At 43.0% G+C, this 26,007-nt stretch overlaps 1 protein-coding gene and 1 pseudogene across 4 annotated transcripts in view; both read right to left on the bottom strand.

Annotated features, from left to right (window-relative positions):
• NRG3 (neuregulin 3) overlaps positions 1-26,007 on the bottom strand; it is a 700,766-nt gene that overhangs the window by 497,007 nt on the left and 177,752 nt on the right. The window lies entirely within an intron of this gene.
• Positions 1,200-1,322, bottom strand: LOC136646703 (5S ribosomal RNA; annotated as a pseudogene).

The raw sequence follows: 26,007 nt of genomic DNA, 5'->3' as shown, positions 1-26,007 counted from the left end.
ATCAGGATCAAACCACATTGTTGGAGGCCAATCTTAGTTTGTAGGAAGCACATAAACCACAGCAAGAACTTCTTCCATTAACATTAACAGCCCAATCCCTACTTAAAAAAAAAAATCCCCTACTGCAGCCACACTAATAGAGTGTGTGCTGCATCCTATGTGGGACATTTGTTGAGGTCTCCTCATGGTAAAGGAACTTTTGTCCTCTTACTCTGAGGCAAGCCTCTGTTGCCCAAATGGGTCTCCTCAGATCTGCCCCAGTGGTTTTGCTGGCATTGAACAGAGGAGAGGGAAGGGAGAGGGAGTGGGGGTAGGATCCTGGCACATGCCAGTGCCACTTGGACCCATCCCTCCCCCATTCTGCTTTTCTCCCTGCTCAGACACTCTTCTCTTATGCTCCCTGCCCGTTGCTCCCACTGCCTGCTCCCTCACACCTGCTTAGGTGTGCTCTCTCAGGTAGCCGGCTATGGCACTGGGCCATTGACACAACTGCCATTTGGGACAGTGTTTCCAAAATGACCGTCAGCAGAGTCCATTTATGATATCAGAACCTCTGTTCCAATGTTGTCAATCTTAGTTAGGACTAAGCACTGGAAAGCACTGACATAAGGGGTTAGGATTGCGCCCTTAGTCAGAGAATCATGGGAACCTACCTCAATTAATAAGATCTGCACTAATACAAAAATACAACAAATAGTGTTAACAAAAACAGCATGCTTTGTTTCTTCAGCTATCAGTCATGGTGCTGAGGATGGCCAGGATCAGAGCCATAACTGGGGCAGGGCCTGAGGAGCAGTGGTCCTGGGTGCTATGCCAAGCAGGGGCATAAGACAGCCTCCAGGTTCTGCCCTAGTTAAGGAGGAAACATTGGCGGCTTTTCACTCAGGTTCCTTTTCCTGTGGAGTGCAGGAGTTCCAGTGTGGCCAGGATGAGCAGCAGCCAAAGGCTCGGGCTCAGCAGACGGCCAGTCCAGCCAGACTGACTACAGAACTCCCTAGTACCAGTGGCAGTTCAAGACTGTGCCTGGCACCCCATCTACAAATAGTAGTATCCACCAGAGGCCAGTGGGGCAGGGAGAAGGAGAAGTTGCTGCTGCTACTGGCCATTACCTGCTTCTAGTAAGATTGGAGGCCATAGAGTCCCAAGATGCCATGGGGTGGCCTGGTTGGCAACCTTCAGTCTCGAAAGACTATGGTATAAGCCTACAGCACCCGGTGTTCCCAAGCGGTCTCCCATCCAAGTACTAACCAGGCCTGACCCTGCTTAGCTTCCAAGATCAGACGAGATCAGGTATCTGCAGGGTGGAGAGCTTTGCCCCACGGTTCTCCAGCAACTTAGATTATGCCTGCAGGAGGAACCACATTTGAAAAGGCATTCCCCCTTGTGTATGAGAGAAGGGGGGATACTTCTTCCAAGATGGAACCTGCCTTCTGGAGTTTTTAATATGTTAAAAAAAATTCTTATAAAGTATTCCTAATTAACTGGGAGCATTTTTTAAAAAACTAAATCTGATTGATCAATTCAGCATTACAGTTCAAATAGTTAATTACAGTCTAACATTGGCTTTAATCTGAGAGTACTAATAGTTCTTTCACCAGGAATAGCAGACTTTCACTTGAAGTTCCCGGAGATATTCACAAGGAATAAATTGGGATCTAAATTTGTGAACTGGTATGTGGATAATTTTTATCATCTTGCGAGCGTGTCACTTCCCACACATCTCTGTTCTATAGCCTCTTTTCTTTTTTGGTTGTTTCTTGTTTTTAAAGTGATTTTCCTGCTAGTTATAGAGCATCATTATACTTACTGAGGGGGAAAAATATTGGAAACCAATGAAAATGACACTTAATGACTTCTATTACAGTGGAGCTTATTTCTTTGAGATGTAATTAGAGCATATAAAGGATTACATAAATATTTCACTGCAGCTAAAATGATAAATACCAGATACACTTCAACAAATCCAAGGACATTAAAAAGAGTCACAATCCTTTCTTGCAGGCTAAGAATCTCACTGTTGCAAAATGAATGCTTTCTTCTAATATTTAAGACATCTTCATACATTTTAAATTAATAGTCATAAAACCTTTACAGAAGTAGTTAAGCATTATCCCCACCAACACCCAAGCTGAACCTATCTTCAAGTTCAATTAACAGGAAAACCCTTTTCCATTATGTATATGAAACATTGTAGAAGAGATTAGCAGTCTGGGGGTGCTTATGGATCCTGTGTTGTTCCTGGGCGGCTGTGGCCAAGAGTGCTTTGGCACAGCTTCAGCCAAAGCACTAGATACTTCCTTTCCTGGAAAAGAAAGGCTCAACCATGCCTTGAGCACATCTAGGCTCAACATGACACAAGGCTGTCCCCGAAAAGTGATGAGAAACTGCTACTGGTCCAGAATGCTTTGAACCTGTTTCAGGAAACAGTTCAAGGTACTGGTGAAAAGCCCTGTATGATTTGGGCCCGGGGTATCTTGGGGACACACTTCTTCAGTCCTCTCTGTCCAAACCACCTTTGAGACATCCTCTTGTTAAGATCTTGGGCAGAGGGCTTGCTCTGCATCTTACCACCTATGTAGGCACAGTTGGCATGGCATGGAAGAGGACCTTTTAGTTAGTGGTCTCTAAGCTATGGAAACCACTCCCCCTAGAGGCTCACAGGGCCCTTAAGCTAAGGTCTGCTGAGATTTTTCTTTACCTGCAGGCATTTGGTTTTAGCTCAATTATTGTTGAAATCTCTTATGTCTCTATGGTGATGTTATACTACTGCTGTGTCAGTGTTTTTGGGCACAATCCTAAACCACTTTCCAGTACCGACATCAGGGCAATGCAGCTTCAACATAAAGAAACAAGGACTCTTACTTTGAGGAGGACTCTGTGAGTGCCACCCAACTGCAGGATGTACCACACATCCCATTGGCATAGCTATGCCAGTGCTGGAAAGTTGGTTAGGATTTGGGCCTTAATAATGCAGTGGTGTTCTTTCTGATTTTGACTATCATTTACTTTGAGGGCCATTTTGAGAATCCCATACATATTAATATAAATATAATATTTTCCTGCAGCCCTCTGGCATTACCTTCATGAACTGAGAAGGTGGTACACTGAAGCACTTCATACCATAGAGCTAATGATTAAAGCTAACCCTTCATTTTAAGATTTGCCTGGTGTTGTTAGGGCTTTGCCAGATATTGAAAAGCTTGAGGCACTTCCCATTGTGCTATATTCAGGGCAGGAGGCAGGAGGGTCTGGTCTTGAGGGTAGAGCCTCCGTTTGCCTGAAGATAACATCCGCAGGTCGCCAGTTTGAGGCCACCGGCACCCTGAATGGTGAGACCTTGAAGCAGCTGACAAGCCGAGTTATTCCACCTGCTCTTTGGTGTGAGCGAAGAAGCGTCTTGGCTGCCCTCCATGTGAGAGATGAAGGAGCTGCTTGTCAGCTTGCATGGGAGGAAATCGGAGGCCAGAATGTGATACCAGATCAAAAAGATCCATCTGAAATGCTGTGGTTCTTGAAAGATAGAACCTTTCTTCGATTGTAAAAATCCCTACGGGGATTTAGAACAGCCTGCCCATGTAAACCGCCTTGAATAAAGTCTGAGGAGAAATCTGACGACCAAGAAAGGCAGTATAAGAATAATAGTATTTATATACTGCCTTTCTGGTCATTGGATTGCTCCTCTGACTTTATTCAAGGCGGTTTACATAGGCAGGCATTTCTAAATCTCTCAAGGGGATTTTTACAATCATAGAGGTTCTCTCTTTCAAGAACCAACAACATTTCAGAGTGGATCTTCCTGGTCTGGTCTCACTTCTGGCATCCAGTTCTCCCATGTAGGCTGACAAGCAGCTCCATCTCTCACATGAAGGGCAGCCAAGACATTTCTTGCTCACACCAAGAGCAGGTGGAATCACTCAGCTGGGCTTGTGAGCTGCTTCAAGGTCTCGCCATTCTCAGCCTTCAGGGAGCTGCCGGTGTCCTTGAACTGGCGACCTTCTGATGTTATCTTCAGGCTAACGGAGGCTCTACCCTCTAGACCAGACCACCTGCCATGTATTATTATTATTATTATTATTCACCACTGGACCAATCGATCACTGGAAGTAAGGTCCACTGTAGCAAAAGTAGAACATCCTTATTTGCAGGGAAAGGAGGGGATAGCCTCACTCTTTCAGGGAAGGGAGGGAATAGCCTCACAATAACATGGAGAACAACATGGAGCGGTACATTTAAAAACACAACCAGGGGAGGTGTACTGTCTTTGAAGAATGCATAGTAAAATATCCACAATATGATGGAGCAGTGCCAAAGACTAGGAAGATACCTTTCTTGTTTCTAACAAGTGTATCTGAGTGGCTGCTGTAGTTGAATAATATAAGGGAGGCAGGAGCACTCATTCCCTGACAGCCCAATGGTGTGGGTGCAATATGATGTCACCCCAGCATCACTGCCATTGTGCAGCCTGCTGGCAATGGAGCAGCAATCAGATGTCCCTTGCCACTAGTGGCAGACTGCAGATCCCCCACTGGAGCAGATCAAGTGGTGGCAGAGGTGGTTCAGGGGCAGACTGGGGCAGGGATATGGCCAGGCAGGGGGAAGAGGGGGGAGGATCTTGGCGGCAGCCATGCATACTGCCAAGAACCTATCTCTACCCCAAGACTCGGTCATACACCAGCTAAATAGCTGGCATTGGTCCAAGGTGACCTCACTGGAGGCTAAGGGTCCTATGTGGAAATAAGTAAAGAAAGAGTTTAACTTGACTCTCCAGGGTTGTCTAGTTCCTCCTTCCCCAGCATGCAGTCCATCAGTGATGCTGCATGGGCTGGGCTGGTGGGAAATAGGATTGGGCTGTTAAGCAGTAAAACCAAGAACATCATCAAGAGGGAATGGAACTCTGGGATTCTACAAGCTAAAGTGGCATCATCTTCATCATCAGGAGGAGCTCTGAGGTGCTGCGTTCAAAACTTTTTTTTCAAAAGACCCTCACCAAAAAGAAGCAGCAGGCTTAGCACGCCAATGAAAATATTTAAAGTTGATTTTTTTTTCCTGCTGTATAGTCTTAATGGGATGGGTTATGAGGGGTGTCATGACAAGCTCCTGCATTTCACCATTTACCATGAGGCCACAGAGTAACTCAAGAACTGATGAAAAAATGAACTACTTTCGAATACTGCAATTGCAAAAAATGGCACAGGTGCTGAGGGAATAGTGTCAAATTGCTAATGATATGACAAGCAGTGTTGAAAAGGGTTGTTGTGGGGGTGTGTGGGATATAAATCTTTGCCACAGCAATACTCCCTGCTTTGTCTAGAAGGAGAAACGGGGAAATTCATGAGAAAACAAGGAGGCAGCAAGAGGGTTGCATGCCCCACCTTTCTGAACAGTGCTTATTTCACAGCAGGTAATTAAATGTAACTTCACGTTTGGATATATCTAGATACAGGAAAGCCCTTTGTCAGACCCTCTGCTACCATTTCAAGGTTTAAGTATATATAATACAAGCTTTATTTGGCATAATATACAAAAAGCTCTGCACAGCTCACTTCTTCAGGCTCTCTTATTGAAGTGACGCTTGAAGGAAAGGTGGTCTGGATAAAATCAATGCTTTTTGCTTGCAGCCAAATTTACTGCAGTGAATGAAAGCCAACACCTATTGACATTTCTGGCAGAGAATTTAACAAAAGAGCAGCTCAGGAAAATAGAGATTTTTTTTCTCCATACAAACCTCAGCTTAACTGCTGAGCACAGCACATAAGAGTAGCAAGGAAATCATTACCAAACAGAAATGGAGCAAAGACAACTTGGGGATATCGGTTTGGAACAGGTGTGTTTTTTAAAACAATTTACATTTTTGGTAGCTGGATGCAGTGCAATAGTTGCATGGATAATGCGAATAGTTAACCCTTGTCAGATTGAAAATATACATTAATGGAGCTAGACTAATGGAGCTAGACTAATAATAAAAAGATGGGCAACTGATGTTCTCTGAGCTGCATCTGGCCTGTTATCTAGCCCAGGGCTGCATGAACCCAGGCCCGGGGGCCAGATCCGGCATTCACGCAAATCCACCCACCTGGTGAGTGGACCATTCGGTTCCGCTTGGGTGCCACATGACATCGCATCTGCCTGGATGTTCTGTCGTGTGGCCTTCTGGGTCACCGGGCAGATGACGCGACTGCCCATAGCATCCCTGTCCTCTGAAAGAGGAGAACATCACACAGCACCTGAGCAGACGTGGCCTGGATGGGGACCACATTCCAGGAGCAAGTCTGAGCACCACTGACCTAGCCTACCAAATCTTAATGAAGGCATTGTAAACATTTTGTCCAGGTCTGCTCAATAAGAAAAATAGTCAACTGAATATACATTAGAAAGCAGGGGAGAAAAATGCTACACAATGGTACATTTACTGAGTTTTTTTGCATTGTTTTTCGCAACGCCAAAGCTGAGCTTGCTTGCATGCACTATAATGCAGCATAAGCCTCTCACTGAAGCCTCCTGCAAATAGGCCCAGATGCCTTTCTTTCTGTGGCATTTGGTGGTTTGACAGAGGAAGGAACTGCTGACCTTCACTCTGGTGTTCTTCAGCAACGCTGCAGGCCAGAAAAGAGATACTGAGGCTTTTGGTACAGCAGTTGTCGAGTGATATGAAAGGGCCAGGAGACTTCCATATGGTCTTATAGCAGGGGTGCCCAAACCCCGGCCCGGGGGCCACTTGCGGCCCTCAGGGGCTCCCAACCCGGCCCTCAGGGAGCCTCCAGTCTCCAATGAGCCTCTGGCCCTCCAGAGAGTTGCTGGAGCCTGTACTGGCCTGATGCAACTGCTCTCAGCATGAGGACAACTGTTTGACCTCTCACCTGAGCTGTGGGATAAGAGTTCCCTCCGCTACTTGCTGTTTCACGTCTGTGATGCAGCAGTGGTAGTGAACGAAAGGCTGGTCTTGCTTTGTGCAAGGCCTTTATAAGCCTTGAGCTACCGCAAGACCTTCACTCATTCATATAAGCTACATCTCTTAAAAATTCATTTATGTAAATTTATTCAAATTTGAAATGTAAATTAATTTTTTTCCTGGCTCCCAACACAGTATCAGAGAGATGATGTGGCCCTCCTGCCAAAATGTTTGGACACCCCTGTCTTATAGTGTCACTAAGCAGGCCTAGTTCCTCAGTCTTGACATGGGAGCAATAGCCAAGCGATTCTCAAACTGCTCATATGTGCCTGCTTGCAGCCTGCTTGGCCTCCATATGTTAGCCTCATGAGGAGGCTGATGGGACTGAATAGTGTAGCAAAACACACTTATTTTCTCCAAACCAGATGAGTCTCAGAAATACAGCAATTGGCCACTACAACTAAGAAGGAATAAGATCTCCTTTGTGATGAAAATCCTCCCCCACCTACACACACCTCTTTATTCTTTATTTAATTCTTCACTCTGAATGACATTTACATACACAGATTTGTTATTGCTTAGGAGTGAATTGCTACATTTCTACTGGAACTGAGCTGGTGAATTAATTTTGGGGGGGGGGGGGAGTGACCACCACCTCCACATGCTGTAATTACTGAAAGCATAACATACATATTCTTATATCACTGATGCTTTGCTTTCATGCTTCTGAACTTTAGGGTGTTGTAACCAGACACCAAAATGTCAGCATGAAGTACTGAGAGGCTTGTTAAGCAACAACTCTAAAGCACAACTCTCAACTTTTCGATACAGTGCTCTTTGTTGTGCATTTGACCCTCTAATGGCTAAATGCTAATGAGAGTACTCCTACACATGATTCCACAATAACCTGGGTCCCACTGAGGCGTTCAAAGTTTCAACCCAGCACTAATAATGAAGCTGTATTTTCAGTGGCATGGAATTGATCAGCTGGTCTTGAGTTATCAGGATTTCACAGGTTGGAATCTTGTTAGGATGTACAAATTGAAGACTGGGAGGAGATGTTTGATTGCTCTCCCAATTTAAAGAAAAGACTTCCTGCGCATACAAAAATGGGACTGCAAGTTTCCATATTACTTTGATCAAATTTTGATTTCTAGTTTCCATCTCCAATTGGAAGTCAGATATTGATTGACTTTAAAGTATAATTAATGGATGAAGCATAAAAGAATGGGTGAAGCAACTCCTCCTTGAATTTTCCACTACTGCTGAAGTACTACACCTTCTTACAAAATGAAAAAATTGAGGCATTTTTGATTGGCACCAAGTCTCAGAGAGAGAGAGAGAGAGAGAGAGAGAGAGAGAGAGAGAGAGAGAGAGAGAGAGAGGGGAGCACTTGTTTCACACTCATAAAATTAACATTTAGTAAGCATAATGATCCACTCTTATAATATTAGCAGACACCTGTTTTTATTACATCAAAGCCCTTTTAACGGCATGCTTATTAAAAGAAATTATCACTTTACAAGAAAAGTCACAGGAAATTTTGATAAGGTTTTTCTTAGTGAGAAAAAAAAGTGTCTAAGTATTTCACGAAAATAAACTGAGAACATGCACAATCTAAAGGATTATTCAAGGTCTCTGCAGAACAACTGCATGGCTAGAGACAATACTGCACACCTTCTCATTCTATTTCCACCCAGAGGTATGTACCAGTAAAGGGAATAGTGCCACTGCTACCTTCATGGCACTATCTGAGACTTCCAGTTCCAAAGCAGACAGCAGCTGGGGTTATATGTTCATACAAGTATCAGTTGTCCCCATTTTCTGGTAAAATCGCTGTTTGTCTTTTGGGAAGGAGATTGCCTTGTTAACATTTGCTCAAGGTGCCCAGGTTTCTGAAAGTTCAGTCTCCAAAGGGAGGGCCAATGCATTCACTCTCAGACAGGCACATTTCCATATATATAAAAGCTACAGGGCTATTAAGGCACCATGTCATTCACAGCTGCCACTTCCCTCACTGCAGCTGGTGAGTGACACCAGTTTGGAATGGTTGGTAATGTATTATAACAGGACAATTAGGCTTTCTAGAGCATCTTAATCCAAAAGACTGCAGTCATTGCTTTTATATCCATGCACGACACTGATTTATTGCACAGGAAATTCATAAACAGCATACAGTGAGTGGTGAAGTGCCTCCAGCACTGTGGAAGAGGGAGGGAGAATGATCCTTGATGTGCTAATAGGGACTAGAAGCACACAACTGTCTCCCTATTTTTATCTGTAGAACGTTGGTCACCCTCTGCCTGCATGCCCCCTTTTCAGGGAGATGCACAGAAAGCTGTTCATCTCTACCAGTGCCTGACAGGGACACAGAGGAAAGAGGGAGGCATGGGATAAAATTGCTAGCAGGGAGGCTTGAAGGACAGTGGTTCCACCTCCTTTTCAGATGCCCACCATTCAGCTCTGCCAATGACATGGTTGGCTCTGCACTTCAGCAAGTCCCCAATATCTCTGGCTTACTTTTGGCTGCGATTCCCCCTTTATTACTGGGGTAACAGCAGTGTGACTTCTGCTTATGAACTTTCTTCACACACACATTATGTATTACATGGCTTTTAGCATCACTAGGACAATACAATACAGACCAGCTCAAGGAACATTTGTAATTTGGAGATAATCAATGGATTGGTTTTCTGTTATTGTTAAGTATTACAGCTTTCTGTAAAATATGAGTGCCCCGCATTTCTCGCCATAGTAATTCACGGTGGCTTATCACACTTAATTTAAAAAACGTAACTAAAACAAAAGACAGAAACAGCTCAACCATCCAAGCCCCCAATAAAACCACAACATCACTCACTCATCCGTCTTCAAAAATAGAATGAGAAAGTCAAGTACACAATAACTGGAAGAAAAGATTGTAGAGGCCACAACCTCTACATCTCTAGCAGACATAAGTCTGCTAGAAAGTCTCTAAATCTTAAGTCTCTAGCATAGCGATTTTCAATCCGTGTGCCATGGCACATGGGTGTGCAGTGAATGGTCTGCAAAAGTGCTGCAGGAATTTGGGGGAGTGTCACTTATTAGTAGGACCATTGGGGGATGTGAGTCCCCCACAAGCAACATGGTGCACCTTGTCAATTACCACCCCCCAAAAAAACAACAAACAGTGGTGTGCCTTGACCATTTTAGCACCTTGCCAGTGTGCCAAAAAAGGTTGAAAGTCACTGCTCTAGCAGAAAGACATTCCAACCTGGTTGCTGCCAATCCAGAAAAAGCACTGCCAGCCCAACCATGAAGCCACCTGATTTTAAAGCAAGATGCAATGTTTCCTGAATAAAATCAATATTTAAAACAGCAAGAAAAAGGGACTTAATAGAGATGAGAGGAAAGAGCACTCAATGCTGGTTTCAGAAACCAGCCATGAAATCAGAAACCAGGAAGAAAATCTGCCCCTGGTATTTATTCCATGCTTCATGTGTAGCGATAGTGTACAGATAGTGGTGACATTTGTCTTCTGAACTGCATTAACAATTCTAGCTTCAAGATATTTTCCCAGCACTTTTTAGGTCCTTTTTAAAACTAATGCATAAAACCGTAGTAGAGTAGCTGCTAAACTGTCACATTTATATATTCTTTTTAAAAAAGGTAAATTCTAGAACAGGCAAACAATTTTCACCTAGTTGGTTTCAACAGATGTTGCAGACAGTGCAGGAAATAACACTTATTTATGCTGAAAGGATGTACACAGTATTAATACAATATAAGATGAAAGAAAATACTGGGAACAACACTGAGGCTGATACAATCTTACTGGTTTGAATGAACTCTTAAATTGCACATGTATGGACTGATCCACTGCTCTGTTTCAATTATGTGAAGCTGCATCAAAGCTCTGCTTTGCTCACCACAATGTAGGTCTTTATACTGGGACTGGTTAGGCTTAGTTAATTAGATGGCTCATGGGTTGCTAGGGTTGGCAGATCCCTTCATGGCTGTGAGAAGAAGCCAGGGAAGCCAATTCCATCCCCAGACCAGAAAGCAAAGAGGCAAGATTGGAAGGAGTGTAGCTGACTGCCTAGAATACAGTAAACACTATTGCACCCATCTCTGTGTATCCCTTAATGAAGTGGTCGTTTGGTTAACATCTCCTCCTCCTCCTGGCATAAGGGGACAATCATTACTTGCAGAGGAAAAAAATTGCTTATCTAAAACCACATCACTATGCAACAACTTCTAAATTCCACTTCATTCGTATATTTCTGGCCTCGGGGCAGAGAAGAGTTGAGTTGAATTCAGAAAATCTCAAGCAGCTCTTAGAGTGCTGCTTATCCATATGTGTCATTATCACTTTTATGATGTCATATCACCACTAGCTGGGGCCAGAACTCTTATAGAGACTGAGGTCTCATCCTCATCCAAACCAAACTGTAGGGAGAGAAGTACTGTACACCTTGGGAGCAGTTTTATTCTTTCAGTTCTAGTACAAAAGGCTTTCTAGTACACTAGTAGTAGGCTGCTCAGAAGAACCTTGGAAGTCTGACTAGACACTCAGTTGAGCTGCCTGGGGTGCGGGACTGCAGTGGCACCGAAAATGGCTGCCACCACATCCTGCACATTCTGGGTAGCCACCACCTCCTCCTCGGGAGAAGGGAACTTTTGTCCCCTTCCCCTGGGTAAAGAGAGTAGCCCCGCAATGAGGTTACTCGATTCATCGCCAACCCAAAGATCGGGGGGTGAATCAAGAACCTCCATGTATGGTGGCAAGCAAAGCTCCACCGGTCCCGCCTCCCTCCCAAAGGTTGGTGGTGAATCAAGAGTCTCCATGAAGGGCAGCAAGCCCAACACGAAGGCTCTGGATCTGGTGGAGCAAAGCTCCTCTGAAAACTTCCCACTGCTATTTACTTCCTAGCTTTCACTTTCAGCCCATCTCCACTTTCTAATTTCCAGCGGGGGGGGGGGTGGGGTGGGGGAGGAGATAAATAAGCCATTGGAGTTCATTTCCAGGTCATTTTCCTTCCTCCCGTCCTGTGATTCTCCCCTGAAAATGCCCTCAGCCTCCAGAAGAAAACAGTGTAGGGCACCCAAACTTTGTCTTGGAATATCTAATGCTGCCGTACATCCTGTGTGCTTCATTTCATGTTTTGAAAGGCATTTCATGTTCAAAAATATTGTATTAAAAGAATGTTTGGGTCAGCCCTCATTTTGTGCTTGTACATTTAAGATTTTGACCACACAGAAATAGGGCAGTCTCACTCACACATGTGCATCTCTCTCGATGGCTGGCAACTGAACGGGTGAACCAATTCCAATGAAAAGTGGTGCTTTTGAAACCATACTGCAGTATTTTACGTGGAGTTATAGACCACATACAAGTCATCAAATGGTGAACATGCTTCTATGAAGCAGCAGGGTGTTTTCTGCGTGCATGAGGATTAAGACGTCAAACAAGGCAACACCCATTCAAGAACCTTTGAGATCTACTGAAGAAGTGATAATGATGGCTCAGTAGCATCACCAACATGCAGAAAAAACACACTTGATGCTGTCCTTCCTGGACCATACTTCAGATTACTGGGGTGTGAGAGGCGGTGCAAGCACATCCCCATAAAACAGAATCCTATGCATTTAAAAACTGGAATACCAGGGAAACAACATTAGCAATTTATATACAAATATGCAAGGATGGTTGGTTGTTTAAACATGAGGACAGAAGGAGAGGGGACACAGTATTCAGACATGTTATTTCCCCACTTGCACTTATTAATGAGATTGAATCTGGAATTGAAGAAAAGCTTCATCCCAATTTAAACCCATTCAAAATTTGGGTGTAGGCATGTTTTACCTTGTACTAAGCTTTGCCCTTCTTCTGCCAGTCAGTTTTCCTTTCTGTTCCTACAACCCATTTCCTTCCTCCCACACTTATATTTCCCAGAGTTTCTTGCACTTGGGAGAAGAGATATACACTAGGGAGTGAGATCTTGGTGCTGCCATTGTTGCCTCCATCCCACTGCCAGGGAAGAGAGGGAGAGTCTAGTAGCTCACTGGAGGTGTACAGAAGTGGCATCAGGATTTGACTACTGGCTGAGGGTCTGTGACCATGAGAGGGCTTGTCTAGTCAGACAAAGCTCTGAGCCATCAACACCAGTGGTAGCACCGAATGTGCCATCAAGGGACAGGTAGAAGCACCAGGGGGGACCCCAGACAGAGTTTGTCCCCAGAAACTTGTGGGTGGGTGTGAGTGAATTACCCAATTCATTTAAGTTTTGTGATCATTCCCTCTGAGTATGCTGAGGACTGAGAACTGTTGGGTTCCCCCCCCCAGAACTCATCAACTTTTTTTTTTTTTTCAAATAGCAAATGGAAACTTCGATGACTCATTAAGGATAATTTGCACAACTGGTATTTCTAAGGAGCAAATCATATGCTATTTCCACACATCTAAACTGGCCCTCATGCATTGTATTCCATTTCATTCACCAATGCTGTCAACAAAGGTCTGGAGCTGCTACCAGTGAATGCTTTGTTTTTTTACGGTCTTCTCCTCACTAACCAATCCCTCTCTTGAAAAAAGAAAAATATGGTAACATACATTACAGTCAAGAGTATTTCCATTGTGAAACATACAGTTTTGGATACAGCATCACACAAACAACAAAATGCTTCTTAAAATAAGTATAGCCTTCTCTCCCACTCTATATCGTGTGCAAGATGCAAGTAATATACAGTGGTACTAAAAATTGAACTTCGGATCTTCAGGGACCTTATTTCCGCTATATATTCACTAGTCCGTGGGCTTGGGATGTAATAAAGTTTTAGTGGTGTCTGAGATAGCACTATATCTTATGAGTTTTGGAAACTGGGAGAGAGATAAGCCCTGATATTAACAGGGCTAAAGACTAATGACAACAGAACTAACAACACAAAAGGATGCTGCGACCATTCTTTCCCCCATTCCGATACCAACCCATTCATTCACTATTTCATGTGCACAGAACATGAGCTGAGGTCATTGCACTCCCCCCCCCCATCAGAGTTACTAATTAACAAAAACAAGGTAAAGGTAGGGGCCCCTTCTCAGGCAGAACGTCTCAGAAGTTCCAAGATAAGCAAAAAAGTTTAGAAAATAAACTATACATTAATTAAAATCTTGCACCTATGTACACTTTTTTTATTAAAGGAAGAGAATTAACTCCAAGGTAAAACAGGTGCCAAATTGGTTCACCACCAGACAACAGTAGCGCATACTTTTGCAAGTGCATATCACACGTTTTCCACTCAGTCTGAGCCCAGCAGAGGCCGTGCATCAGGCTCAGACTGAGCTTTAGAGTGAAAAACATATAACTTCTGTGTTATTTTTCTGTAAAACTGGAAGTGACTTTTTAATGCCTTATAAGGCATTAGGAGGCCCAGGAAAGCCCCCAGGGCTGTAACATACACATTTTAATGATAGACAATAGTACTGTTTGCCACATACCTTTCTTCTCTTATAGGACCACTAAGTGCAGAAATAGTTAACATTGCTCTGTTTGTGGTGGCAAAGGTAGCCATTCAAGCCTAAACCACTTCTCTCTCCAAATCCCAGTACTGAGATTTCAGAAGCTTCCTTTCTACTCCAGTTAATGCTGGCCAGATAAGGGAAAAAGCACTGGTGTTTAGCAGGACATTTAAGCAGAGCAAAGGAGAGCCAAAAGGACAAAAGAGGAATTAAAATGTCCTTGTACAGCTTACTGTACACACTTCAATGGATCAGTGATCACAAATTTATGATCACTAGAGTAGAAAAGTGAAAAATGTGACAGTACAGGCAGGGTTATTGGGATCATAACAGAATAGCACAGGATGGGTTATTTTCCCTTCCCACACATACTGCTAACCAAAAAAAAGAACACTTAGAAAGAAGGCTTATAAATGTCTGTCTAACTGTGTTTAGGTTGCATTTAATAGGTTTACAAGAGATTATTTATAGGCATAAGAAATTTAAAGGATCCATAAATACCCCAGAGATTGTTAGAGCTACCTAATTAGTTGTCATATCAAGCAGTTATAAGTCATGCCCACACTAGTAGCAGCCCACCAAGCTGAAATCAATCTGTCAGCCATGGACTAAGGCTCCATATAGTGTCAGGGTTTCACTGCCCAATCACAACTGCTGCTAATAAGGCTGCTGGGCTGTGCCCAGCTTCCTGATCAACAGGTCATATTTGCAGCTACTACAACTATAGCAACCCTACATCAGTAGGAAGGCCTTGGGGTTGAAATGGGGTTGAAATGAGGTGCACATGCTATGCACCTCTCAGGTGCCGCTATGTAAAACGGGCCAATGACATGGAGCAGGGGGCAGAAATTCACTATGCAGTGATGTTGGATCACATGGTAAGCCTTTCTAAGCATTTCATGGTGAGAGAGAGAACTGAGATGCAGTTCTGGGTACCAAACATAATGCAGGTGAAATATGAACAACTATTCTCAGATTCCCTAGTCTGGATAGGGAGGCCTCCCTAGGTTACTGAGAATAGCTGCAAACGCCAACTGCAGTTGCCATACACTGCGAAAAGAGGTCCAGCTTTTTACGTTTCTCAAGCCATTGATTAAACTTATCAATGACTTGAGAAATGTAAAAAGCCAGACCTCTTTTCTTGTTAGCTTACATAATCACAGTAAGCCACATTTTTTCCCCCTCTATTCTTCCCTGGAGGGAAATCTTTCAATTCACACACATCCCTCAAGGTTTTTAAACTTCAGTGTCATTCCAGACTGAACCATAGGCAGATATTTTGTGGTCAAAAGACCTGGGAGGTCTTCCAGAATGGCTGGAACATAAATACAGGTAGCCCACCATGTTTGCAGTTATTTAATATTGCTTAATGTTGATAAAGCAAACACGAACAACTGAACATTTAAAAACAGGAGCTAATGCTTGTCAAGTACCTTTGCATTCATTGGCCAGATCATTGAAAGGAGGGGACAATTTTGTGACTTAACAAGCCAAATTTTAACTAGAACAAACCTGCATTTGCTTCACCCCTTGTTGATTTGGAACATGTGTGTCCTTCAAGGTAATGTAGGAAGAATGTACAAGAGAACAAACAAAAATACCTGTGCTACCTCTAGCTCCCAACCAGTGTTCTGCTTATGACGCATATCAACCCCCAGGTTCTATCCGTGCTGTGTGTTGGTAATACAAATTGTGGATTATCAAGGGGGGGCAGACTGAAAAAAAAACCCCATTCTGCACTAACAAAAAAAAATGGACACAGCAGAGAAACAGTTGGGATGTTCTAATATACATTCTAATCTATTTATTCAAATACACGCCAACAAATCTGACTAGCAGCTTAGTCTTCTGGCTCACATAACAATCACTGCTTCAGAAAAAAAGAAATCAGAGCTGGAACAGCAGGTCAATGCATGAGCAAGGCTGAAATGTCTTGGCGCTGGTGAATACTACCCTAGGGGTACAGCTAACATTTGCATCACCCTGTATTGTACTGCATTGGAAGAAAAATCATCAAGGTACTGTTGTGATGTGCTGTCCTCTGGGTATTTCCTCTAGAGACTTCTGTCTGCAAGCATTTTGTTTGTTTGGTTTTCAAACAATGAAGCCAGCTGTTCATTCTCTAGCAATGAAGCACTGTGATCAAATTACTTCTGTGGTATACTGAAAGTTGGGGCCAAGTTGAATGGCTAGCACATCCAATCGTATACCATTACTAAAAACTAAGTGGCCGTGGACAGAATCCATCACCCTTCTGATCTGGATCTAGGCAATTTGGCATTAAATGGTTGAAACTAAGGACCCAATCCTATCCAGCTTTCCTGCACCAATGCAGCCTCAAGGTAAGGGAACAAACATTCCCATAACTTGAGGAGGCCTCCATGATTGCCCTCAGAACACCCTCCAGACACAACCTTAGCACAGCTCTAGTGCTCACTTGAGTGGGCCAGAGGAGCAGAAGTGGCAGAAGGAGCTGTTTATGGAACATTCAGGGAAGGATCAGAGCAGGCAGTTGAAGGGTGGGAGAGATGGATATTGGCTGCAGTTACACATGCTGCATTCTATCCTGCTCTCCTGGCCTGAACTTACACCAGCGAAGTAGCTGGCATATACCCAAACAGATCCTTTGACAATTAGGCAGTCTACTGGGAGGTAAGTAAAAAAATATTTTTACAGACATCTCCCGCTCATTTGACATGTTAGGAACGGGAGCCGTGATGAAAAGCGGAAACACTGGTCTTTTTTTTAGTTTACAAATGTTGCTTTCAATGTTTTTTAAGTCAACAAATTGCAAATGCCTTTTTTATCTTGCAAATTCCTGCTGTCACATAAAGATTTCTGCAAATGGACTCCCATTAACACCTTCCGGAATGGGAATAGACCCTGAACTAAAGTTGGCCTGTGTTCTCTCTCTCTCTCACAAGCACCCCAAAACAGTTTGAATCACCAGGCCATATGCAAATCAATATGGGGGAGGGCAATTTTAGCCTTTCAACCAGCAGAGAGAGGTTGAAAGAGCTAAAGAGTTTTGGTGTAATTGAAATGTGTTGGAAGAGCAGAAGTAGAAAAACGAAAGTGGGGGATGCCTGTAGTTACCTCTTGCTGGCCATCCGATCACTCCACCCACCATAGCATGCAGAGCATGCACCATCAGCAGGGCTGTATGCTGTTGACTGGCAGGGGCAGGATTGGACTGCCCATTTCTAAAAATTAGGAGTCAGCCAAAAACAGTTTGTTGATCTCTATGTTGTTCTGAGGATTGATTCTTGGGCTGTTTTGACATGTCAATAATATTATGCAACAGACCATAATAAGAAAAACTCACATGCTTATTTTCCCAGTTCTAACCGCTTTAACCAACAGAACTGAACAGTAAATGATAACAGAGGTGATAGGTTTTCGGGCCTGAAACCCAAGCGCAGATCAAAGCTGTTTCAAAATTCTTAAGCAGCAATTTATACAGGTAGAATTGTCAGTCAGAGGTTAGAAGTTTTTACAGGCCTGATTCCTATGATCTGCTGCTCTATGCTCCTTTTACTTGATTTTTAATCTGATTACTTTTATGATATTTGTTATTATGTTAATGTTTTTATCTGTTTTTTAATATTATGTTTTAATCTGCTTTTAACCTGTTGTAAGCTGCCCTGGGTTTGGGGAGAAGGGCGGGGTATAAATAAAGTTTATTATTATTATTGGGAAACTAAAAGGTGGAGTTAGGACTCAAGGCGACAGCTGGCATGGTTGTCTGAAAATGCTAAAAGACTATGCATCTGATGATCAGAATATGCACCTAAGGTGGAGTGCTGAAAAGCATGATTCAAAGCATTAGGCATCAGGATAGCACTGCAACCATCCATGGACTTCACAGTTGCTCACCACCTTTTCATCCCAAATGTAGGAGAGCAAAAATGTAACAGGCAGTCATGCAGTGACTAAGTACTTCTGTCTTCATTAGTGGTTTCAAAGACAGTAACTGGAACCCCTAGCATAGCTTCATTAGGAGTGTAGTTCAGTTATGACAGCAGCATCAATTGAAATAATAATTCCTAGCAACAGAATAAAAACATTCCAATTATTATAAAACTGAGTGGATAATAAAACATAACATAGGAAGGCTTTGTTTTGGGATTGGAACCTAGCCTTTCCTGCAAAGCAGAGGTATACACATAGAGGCCATGAGGGTAACACCACATATTTTCTAAATTCATATAAAAGCCAACACAATTATAATCAACTTTTGGACAATATGCTGTTTTCTTAATTGCCACTTACAGTAATGAAGTAATAATTGCTTAGGAAAAAAAAAAACACTTTGAATTTACAGAAACAGCTATACAAAAACCAAAACAGAAATGCAAGCATTAAAAATACAACATATGGAAACAGTTTGTAACCATAACACATCCTTCAGCATTTTACACTTGGTCCACAGGGGATGAGAATCCAGTGGAAACTGGCTGTCTGTAGGTAACCTGCTCCAATAGATTCATTCTCTGGCCAGGTTAAGCCATTCAGATCATCAACCCCACTTGATGCCCATCACTTTGTTACTGCAAAATGTAGAAGTCGATAAGGTCTAGATTCTCAAAGCCTAATATGTTAGAAAGGGAAAGAGTCAAGAAATCACAAAAAATACAGGGTGATATTTTGTTTATAACCAGCTCATTCCAGAATATAAAATTCATCTTCTTCATTCAGAGTTCATTGTTACGAGTAAATGATGTCAAGTGTAATTTATGAATTGAAACATGTCTCAGAATTTTAATACTTTGCAGGACTGCAATTTAGTCTGTGAACAAATACATAAATGCCCATGTTCAATCCACCCTATGCTCTGATCCAGTGTTTCTAAAACTGTGGGTTGGAACCCACTAGGTGGGTCCCCATTCATGTCAATATTTTATTTTTAATATATTAGATTTGATTCTACCATTGTATGTGACTGCATTTGGGGAAATGTTACAGATCCGTACTTTGAGCAGGATACTATGTGTGTGCTCTTAACAATGATAGTAAATGGGACTTACTCCTGGGTAAGTGTGGGTAGGATTGCAGCTTAGGATTGTTAACAATTTCCCTGCCTGATGATGTTACTTCCGGTCATGACATCAACAGATTCTCCTTCTAAAAAGTGGGTCCCAGTGCTAAAGGTCTGAGAACCACTGTTCTGATCTAAAGAAATTGTGGGAAAGATCAACACATCCTACTTATCTATAAAGAGTCAGTTGAAGACCACACTGTTCAGTGTACCCTCCTATCTGCAGAAAGCTCAGCAGAAGACAGAGGACAAGGTGTTGCCATATATTACATGCACATAGATTTACTGCCCCTTCCTTTGCAGGACCAAATCAACTGCAGCATGGCTGCTGCCACTGCAGAGTGATGCTGGCCTGTGTTCAGTATGTTGGTTGCACATTTTGAGGATGACTGATGCAGGTGCCCATAAAAGCCATAGCCTAATGCAGGGGTGCCCAAACCCTGGCCCTGGGGCCACTTGCGGCCCTCAAGGCCTTTCAGTGTGGCCCTCAGGGAGCCCCCAATGAGCCTCTGGCCCTCTGGAGCTTCGTTGGAGCCCACACTGGCCCAACGCAACTGCTCTCAGAGTGAGGGCGACTGTTTGACCTCTCACATTAGCTGTGGGATGAGGGCTCCCTCCACTGTTTGTTGTTTCACGTCTGTGATGCAGTAGCAGCGGCAAAGGAAAGGCCAGCCTTGCTTTGTGCAAGGCCTTTTATAGGCCTTGAGCTATTGCAAGACCTTCATTCATTCATATAAGTTCAACTTTAATATATTCATTTATGTAAACTTATGTACATCTATTCAAATTTTAAATGTAAATTAATTCTTCCCCCCCCCTCGGCCCCCGACACAGCGTCAGACAGATGATGTGGCACTCCTGCCAAAAACTTTGGACACCCCTGGCCTAACGCAAAGCTACAGTGCATATTCTCCGTTTCATAGGCCTGAGGTCAGCTGGTATAGCTGGGACAGGAACAGAAAGAAATGTCATTTTATTTCAACCAGGCGTGGAGAAAGGCCAGACTCCAAGTATTTAAACAATTTATGGGCAATGCAGATATTCCATATTGGCTGCCTTTCATAGGGGCTGATGTTAGACTTTAGACACCCTTATTCTCTTGCATGTTTGGAGTTGGGCTATGAAGAATGAGCATAACAGCTTTGGGGTCTTTATATGTTAGAGAGATACTGTACATTGGGTTAAAGTGTAAGATGGGATGCCGGAGGAGAGACCGGTGACAAGTGAAAGGCCGATGTGGTTTCGACCTGGTAAATGTAACCAGCCATACTGATGTGCACTTGGCTGCTGGTGAATGATGTTCCATGTGAGCCCTGTATTCATTTTCAAAGACTTGTGAGTTCCAACAATAGACATGCCTTCTAAATAAAACTGCATTTCAAGCAGCTCCATCATAAACAGGAAGTCAAATTAACAGAAACTTGTTAGCTGTGAGTTATGTCGCTCTTTATTGCAGTATATTTTTAATTAGCGTTTACAAGACAAGCTTATGAGATGTAGTGAAGCATGGGGCACCAAAGATAGGTGCTTATGGCATTCACTTCTGTCTGTTCGATAATTACAGTGATATATTGCACATAAACAGATTAGAAATGTTCAGGAGGGATATTATCTTCAATCTCCAGAAGGGATTTTATTTTTGCACATTGTTTGGAAGAAACATGCAAACTCTAAATATATATTTAATCGCCTTGGGGCAAAATCTACCCCATACTAAGCTGCTTTATACAGTCTGCCCATTGGCCCATCTAGCTCCGTATTGGCTACTATACCTGGAAGAACGTGTGAAATTCAGAAGTCTTTCTGTTTACTTTGAGCTCAAGATCCTTTTAAACTGAAGATGCCGAGAGTTGAACCCAGGTCTTTGTGTAGCTTGTTTGCCTACATCCAGCTCCCGACAGCCTCCAGACAACGATTCAGGACTGCCTCCTCAGAATCAAAAGGAAAGGAGACAAAGAGCTGGGCATCATCAGGCTATTGATGGCACCCTACCCCAAACCCCTGGATGACCTCTCCCAGTGGCTTCATGTAAATGGAGAACAGAATGGAGCCTTGTGGCACCCCACACCTAAGAGGCCAGAATGCAAAACATGCATCCCCCAGCACCACCTTCTAGGAATCTATAATCCAAGAAGGAGCAGAACCATCGCAGAACAATGCCTCCAAGCCCAACGCAGCCAACCAACCCAGAAGGACACCATGGTCGATGGTGTTGAAGGCATTTCCAGCTTTTCCAGTATAATGGAAGGATTCCATTATATGTGGATATCAGTATCCGCTGGGGGTCCAGGAACAGATCCCCTGTGGATACTAAGAGCAAACTGTACTTTTTGTTGAAAAGTGGTATGTAAATATTTGGGGTGGTATCCACTGCAAATAGCAGTTAACATTTTTGTGATTCTGTTTTTTAGAGTCGTGCTGCCTGTGTGAGATTGGAGAGTCAGGGGATCCAAGCCCATGGAAAATGCCCATGTATGGCTAGCGAGCAGTATTCAGCTGCATTCATAACCACAGGTTATGGGATTTGCTTGTAGCGGGAGGCACAAAATTTGCAACTGAAGGATGAAACCACTCCTGAACGGCAGACATGGTCCAGAACAGAGTTTCTTGTTTGGTGGTCATGAAAAGGACATGCAGCCTGAACTGGTTGCCCATGGTCATTCATCTGCCTACCTAAGTACACACTGAAATTGGATTACCAATACCCTATGGAAAGCAAGCAATTCCCTCTTTTGTTGACCGTGATACCATTCCACAGCTGAACGAGTAAATAGCCTTTGACAAATGCCATCACCAGATATGAAAGGAAGCAATATCACTTGCCTTGGGAACAATAACCAAGTACTAAGTCTGTCACCCTATAAACACTGATTTACTACCAAGTGCTTTTGACACTTTTTGAATCATCATGGCTTAGTGGATAATGTGCTAACTACTTTATGATACTTCCACACTTGGAGCTTATTTCAAGCCAATAATGACAAAGCACATTCATTTATCAAGCACACCACACACACAAAAAGATACCCTTCTCAAACACTGTCTTATACACCACAGCAAATACCAACGCCTGTCAAATGATTGGCTTATTTTTTTTTTTTTAGATAACCACCGGTCTTTCGACAGCAGCTGCTTTCAGAACAGCTTGAAAAGGGCCTCATGAAGCCAGGCTGTCACCAAATGTCGAGCCTCAAACATTTCACCGATAAAATAGGGATTCATTTATGTACTAGCAATCCTGCTACTTCTACACCAAGGATTATCACTGGAGCAATTACACACTGCACAGTTCATCAACTGCTGCATGTCCTGCACAGCTGGCCATTTGACAAAGGCAGCACACACCCATTCTCACCCCAATACGCACACCCCTGGTGATATCTGGAGATTGAGCTTACACACACACCCTTAACTAAGTATTTGTGCAAGCTCCTCAGACTGATACCTGAAGAATGGCAACTTCAATAACTCAAGCTAATCAGTTTTTAAGAGACATCCCCAAAAGTTTCCACCAAAACCGAGTGCCTGACAGTATCACAGACACTGAGGTGGGTTGCGAAGGTAAAAAGTTTGAAAACTACTGCGGTAAATAGTATTGTTTTTATTCAAAAAGAGACCGCAAGTTTCTCAGTGCCTCTGAAAACAGAGGTCTTATTCAGAAAATAGGACAAATCCTACTTCTTTGTCTTCTAGTTGAGACTATCCTACTCCGCACAAGGGTTAATTCAATTCTGAATAGTTCACGGGAAATGGTTATTTATGGGTATGTTTCTTGCTGGGTTTATTACATATCTCCCTTACTGCCATCTTTCACAAGAGAAAAGGCTGAGGTTAACATAGGAGCTTTGCTTCAGTAGCTTTTATGCCCGAGAAGAGGAGGTTACAGAGAAGTAAGAAGTCCAAAAGACATAACTAGACAGTAGGTAAAAAAATCTGCTCTGTGTAGGTTTCCTGAAGTATGATCAGCCCCCAAGGTTTAAGGACATATAGAAACCATCCAATATAAAACATTTTTTACGTCCAATAAAAGAGAAACCTTGAAAGCAAAAAATAAAAATAAAAAAATCTCCCCACACCTAGTTCTTTGCCAAAAAGGATCTTTTGATCATGTTAACTGTTTCTGTCACTTTGAAGTCAGATCTAAAGACACCTTGGCCTTTGCAGAAAACAACACATGTCAGTTCTTCACAAACAAGTTATCGACTGTTGCATATGCCACAGTTCCAAAGCACTAGTCCATTATCATTTGACAATTACCTTCAACCACCCCCACAGATTATTACTGAACAGTTAGATGCTTGTTGCTCCTAAAGTGAAGCTTCTGGACACCATTAGATTGTCAGAAAATACCACAGTTGTCCAAGATTTGTTAGAAATTGTTGTTTTATTTTCATTACATTGTATCCTGCTGTGTTCATGAGGCCAACGGGAGAGGTTGCCTCAGGTGGAAGCCCCCACTATCTGCGTCTGTTGCTTTTCAAATCCAGGAAATGGAAGTGGGGAATGGAGCAGAGGAGAGGGGACTTAGCCCCCCTACTTTCCTCTCCTGCTTCATTCTCATCTTCTTTTTTCAAACTGAGGGAGCAGCAGCAACTGGTGTGCTGCTGAGTAAAAGGGAGGGCAACATCTGACATGGCCACATAAAAGGCATAGCAGCATTGACACAATGCCTCAGGAGGTCTTCTTCATTTGGGAAATTCAGAGAAGGCTCCTTCATAGCTTCCCATTCAAGCACTGATCAGACTGAGACTTCCTTAGCTCTCCAACATTATAAGCTCTCAACACCCCTCGGGCACTTCCTTCGAGGTGCATGGCCAAACAGCCGTTCCTGGCTTTGCACAGAGTTAATCAGGGTTGAAATCCACTGTGTAGTTGCAGGGTTGCTTCCATTCAGTGTCCCCCAATTACAGAATTGCATTCATTTGTACCATATGGTCTACTCATTATAAAGGCTGGTTTTTGAGAAGAAAACAAGAAGTCTAAGCTGAATTTTACTTAAGAAGCATGACGTTCACTTTACCATCATGAAATTCTGGAGCAGGCAGAGGCAATTAATGATTAGTAGCAGAATCAGCAAAATTATCAACTGGTAAACAGACTATGGATAGATGATAATCACATACCCTAAACTGTTTTAACGTTTAAATTACAACCAACCTCCTGTGGTTTGTTGTTGGTGGTTGTTTTTTAACTGACTTATCAACTGCAGCTACAGCCTAGAAAACTCAAAAGACCCAATATGGTATTTTTCATTGTTCTGGCATCCCGTCTTTCAACAGAGAGGAAAGCAATTTATTGTAGCATTTTATATAACAGGGCTACCACTTGACAGTTTTTTATCATATAACTCAAACAGCAAAAAACAAGTGATACAAAGCACTCTCCAAACAGGAGAGGAAAAAAAACAACACAGAGATAAAGGATCCTATTTAATTGCTTAAACTCACAGCATTTCTACTTGGTGCAGATAGCTTAAAGAATGGATTACAGGGATAACTTTGTACCCTGCCTTAAAGCAAAATAGAATTCTCAGTGGTTCTGTAAACTTACTTCTTTTGACTTGGGTTGAATGGTAATTTAGAAGCACTGGGACTAACTGCAGAACACTTCGCCTACTCAATAATGGTAGAGGCAAATGTATATATAACACTGTCACTAGGAGACTAGCCAATGAAGGGTACAAGCCAGACAAGGATGCTGTTCAAGATCAGCTGAGTGGACACAACAAGGAAAGAGAAGGGAATAAAAAGATATTGGAATTGCAGGATTGCAAAGATTAGAGCACCTGAACAGAGGCTACACCAACAAAGACTAGGATCTTAACCCATTTCTGCCCAGCCCACAAGCGTACACATTTGATCCCTGTTGCATATATGCAACACTGGGCAGAAATGGCTTAAACAAATCTTGGTGGCCCACAAGAAGGACTGAAGCCTACATGCCCTGAGGGGAAAAAGAAGCACCCAGGTCTGAGGGAGCTTAAAACACTGGCTCCTACAGAGACCAGCACTGGTCTGAGAGTTTAATTATTGCACTGTAAAGACTGTAAGCTGCCTTGGGGACAGAAAGGGAGGATACAAATACCTCGATAAATAAATACCTAAATTTCAAGGGACAGTGTTGCAACTTGCACTAGTGCACTACAGTTAGGTCAAGTCACACTTTCTCAACCACAAAATTCTAAAGCAGCAGACAGTGGCTTGGTGGTAACAGGCCTTCCAGACTTCTCACCTAAAACATAGAATTGGAAGGAAACTACAAGGTCAACTAGTCCAACCCCCTGCCTGTAGCAGGAAATCCTCCTAGAGCAGGGGTTCTCAAACTCCTTGGGAGTAAAACTCATGAGGCAAGTCCTTACGGTGGAGGGGGGGAATGCAGTGACATGATCCCCAGGATAGTGCTGCTGTGGGGGGGGCAGAGCTTTCTTTGGGAGCAGCAGTATCCCAGGGGAGCAGAGAGCCCTGCAGATGCCTCCACAGGGATCCCCAAAGTGTGGAGAATGAAAAAAATAACAATTGTGACCCATTTCCAGTTTCACAAACCAGAAGTGGGTTGCAATTGTTATTTTTTCGTTCTCCGCAC

This window comes from Tiliqua scincoides, chromosome 3 (genome assembly GCF_035046505.1).
Source record: "Tiliqua scincoides isolate rTilSci1 chromosome 3, rTilSci1.hap2, whole genome shotgun sequence".
Lineage (NCBI taxonomy): Eukaryota > Metazoa > Chordata > Lepidosauria > Squamata > Scincidae > Tiliqua > Tiliqua scincoides.
The sequence above is the reverse complement of the archived record's forward strand: the minus strand, read 5'-3'. Positions and strand labels throughout refer to the sequence as shown.